This window comes from Pogona vitticeps, chromosome 7 (assembly GCF_051106095.1).
Source record: "Pogona vitticeps strain Pit_001003342236 chromosome 7, PviZW2.1, whole genome shotgun sequence".
Lineage (NCBI taxonomy): Eukaryota > Metazoa > Chordata > Lepidosauria > Squamata > Agamidae > Pogona > Pogona vitticeps.
Genome location: NC_135789.1, coordinates 15,581,639 through 15,584,818, shown reverse-complemented (window position 1 = coordinate 15,584,818; position 3,180 = coordinate 15,581,639). Strand labels below are relative to the sequence as shown.

At 58.2% G+C, this 3,180-nt stretch overlaps 1 protein-coding gene across 1 annotated transcript in view; it reads left to right on the top strand.

The window, feature by feature from the left end:
* MOB3A (MOB kinase activator 3A) overlaps nt 1-3,180 on the top strand; it is a 337,768-nt gene that overhangs the window by 41,621 nt on the left and 292,967 nt on the right. The gene's annotated exons all lie outside the window — the stretch shown is intronic.

Sequence of the window (3,180 nt, the reverse complement as noted above, 5' to 3'; positions counted from 1 at the left end):
TTGTTTTCGAGTTTTAAATCTTTTGTAGTTTCCCTATTTAAAAAGTGGCAAAGCGGGTTCTCCTTCCACGGGGGAAGGGGGGTGGAGAGAGAAATTTAGGAAGGAATTACACACCCTTTATGTTGGAGGCTTTATGATAAACACCATCTCCTGAGGTCTTATTTGTGTATCTCACAACCACCACGTTTAAGAAAACGGGTATGATCTAATCTTTAGCTATGAAGCTTAAAATTAAATAAACTTAAAACACATAAAACTGCTCTACCTCACAGGGTTGGGTGTTGTGAAGATTAAGAGGCAAGGAGGAAAAGCTATGTACAGTCCTGTATGTGGCTTCGAGCTCACATGGGAGGAAAGGCAGGACAAGGAATGTAATTGAAAAATTGTTTAAAAACCAGGAGGAGAGTCCACCACTTTTTTGATGGAGGCCATTCCAGTGCTGAGCAGCTTTTATTGTAAAATGAAGTTAGTTCCTGCCGAACATTTAATCCCCAAGAGTGTTTGCGGAAGGACAGTTGTGACATCTTTCCCTGGGTCTAATCCAGGGGTTTTAAACTCAATTTACCTGGGGGCTGCTAGAGGCAGAGTCTGGGTGAGGCTGGGCCGCATCAGATTTTCCGCCAAGCGGAGCAAGAGCCCGAGAAAGCTGCCTAGGAGTTTTCTTAGCCGACAGACAGGTGGGCTGGCTGGCAGGCTGCAGTTCTGGATGGAGGGTGCAAGAGGTGCTGTCTTGGGAGAGAGCTGGCGATCGAGGCAAGGCTTTTTTTAAACTCTTGACAGCAGAGGATGTGTGGGCGCTTTGGGGGGGCAGGCAAGGGGAGGGCCACAAACTCATCTGGGGGGCCGCAAATGGCCCCCGGGCCACATGTTTGAGACCCCTGGTCTAATCTCATCCTCAAGTTCTCATGACCCGACTAACAAGTGTATTCTGATGTAGGCTTGCTCTTAAAACATTGCTTCGTTCTACAAACTTGCTTCTCTGGTGCTTTTCATGAATTTTATTTCACTTTGGTTCCCCCCTCACTCAACCTGGGGTCGTCCAAATTTACCACCACCACCTCTTTTCATATTCGGCTTGCGAAGAACTTGACACCAGATCATGGAGAAAAGCGAAACAAGGTTTGTCCATGAAGGATCAGGGTTTTTTTATTTGAATTTCTGGCATTCAGGCTTGCTGCCACTGAATTAGGTTTTCACACTTTTTATTTCTTTAAAAAGTTTTTTCCCCTTAATCTTTCAACATGTACAGTGGTGCCTCGTATAACGAGTGCCCCGTTTAACGATGAATTCGCATAGCGATGGCATTTTTGCCATCGCTTTTGCGATCGTATAACGATGTTGCCTATGGGGAAAAATCGCTTTGCGATGTTTTCCCCATAGGCACCATTTTCCCCCAGCTGAGCGGCGGGAGCCTCCGAAGGAGTGCTCCCGCAGCTCAGCTGGGGGAAAATGCCTGCGGTGGCCTCGGAAGGACCCTTCCGAAGGGTCCTTCCGAGGCCACCGCTGGGATTCCCCTTCCCCGCGGCTGGCTTCCCCGGCCATGGTCGGACTTTCAGGAGTCCGACCATGCATGGGGTAGCCTGCCGCGGGTGGGATCCAAGCCGCGGGGAGAGGGTGGGGGGATCCGGATGGATCCCACCACCCTCCCCCCACGGCCTGAGGAGGGTGGGAGGCATGGCCGGACTCCTCGCCAGGCACCGCGGCTCCGATCCGATCTGAGCCGCGGTGCCTGCCAAGGAGACCGGCCATGCCTCCCACCCACCCCCACCTCCTGCGGCTTGAGAAGGGGGAGGCATGGCCGGACTCCTCGCCAGGCACCGCGGCTCCGATCGGATCGGAGCCGCGGTGCCTGCCAAGGAGTCCGGCTATGCTTCCCACCCCCACCCGCACCTCCTTCGGCTTGAGAAGGGGGAGGCATGGCCGGACTCCTCGCCAGGCACCGCGGCTCCGATCGGATCGGAGCCGCGGTGCCTGCCAAGGAGTCCGGCTATGCTTCCCACCCCCACCCGCACCTCCTGCGGCTTGAGAAGGGGGAGGCATGGCCGGACTCCTCGCCAGGCACTGCGGCTCCGATCCGATCGGAGCCACGGTGCCTGCCAAGGAGTCCGGCTATGCTTCCCACCCCCACCCGCACCTCCTTCGGCTTGAGAAGGGGGAGGCATGGCCGGACTCCTCGCCAGGCACTGCGGCTCCGATCCGATCGGAGCCACGGTGCCTGCCAAGGAGTCCGGCTATGCTTCCCACCCCCACCCCCACCTCCTTCGGCTTGAGAAGGGGGAGGCATGGCCGGACTCCTTGGCAGGCACCGCGGCTCAGATCGGATCGGAGCCGCGGTGCCTGGCGAGGAGTCCAGCCATGCCTCCCACCCCTCTCAAGCCGAAGGAGGTGGGGGTGGGGGTGGGAAGCATAGCCGGACTCCTTGGCAGGCACCGTGGCTCAGATCGGATCGGAGCCGCGGTGCCTGGCGAGGAGTCCGGCCATGCCTCCCCCTTCTCAAGCCGAAGGAGGTGCGGGTGGGGGTGGGAAGCATAGCCGGACTCCTTGGCAGGCACCGCGGCTCAGATCGGATCGGAGCCGCGGTGCTTGGCGAGGAGTCCGGCTATGCCTCCCACCCACCACCCACCTCCTGCGGCTTGAGAAGGGTGGGAGGCATGGCCGACTGTGCTTGCAGCAGCGGAAGAGGTGCCCTGTGGAGGAGAAGGCAGGAGCCGATCTGTCATTTCTCCTCCACCGGGCACCTCTTCTGCTGCTGCAAGCACAGTCGGGGCAGTCCTTTGGGAGAAGCCGGGCTGCTCCGAAGAAAGGCAGAAGCCCATCCAATCTCCCCCCCCTCCACACCGGGCAGCTTCTCCCGCTGCTCCCGATGGTTGCGAGGGGAGATCGGATGGGCTTCTGCCTTTCTTCGGAGCAGCCCGGCTTCTCCCAAAGGACTGCCCCGACTGTGCTTGCAGCAGCAGAAGAGGTGCCCGGTGGAGGAGAAATGACAGATCGGCTCCTGCCTTCTCCTCCACCGGGCACCTCTTCCGCTGCTGCAAGCAACTTCGGGGCAGCCCTTTGGGAGGAGCCGGGCTGCTCCGAAGAAAGGCAGAAGCCCATCCGATCTCCCCCCCCTCCACACCGGGCAGCTTCTCCCGCTGCTCCCGATGGTTGCGAGGGGAGATCGGATGGGCTTCTGCCTTT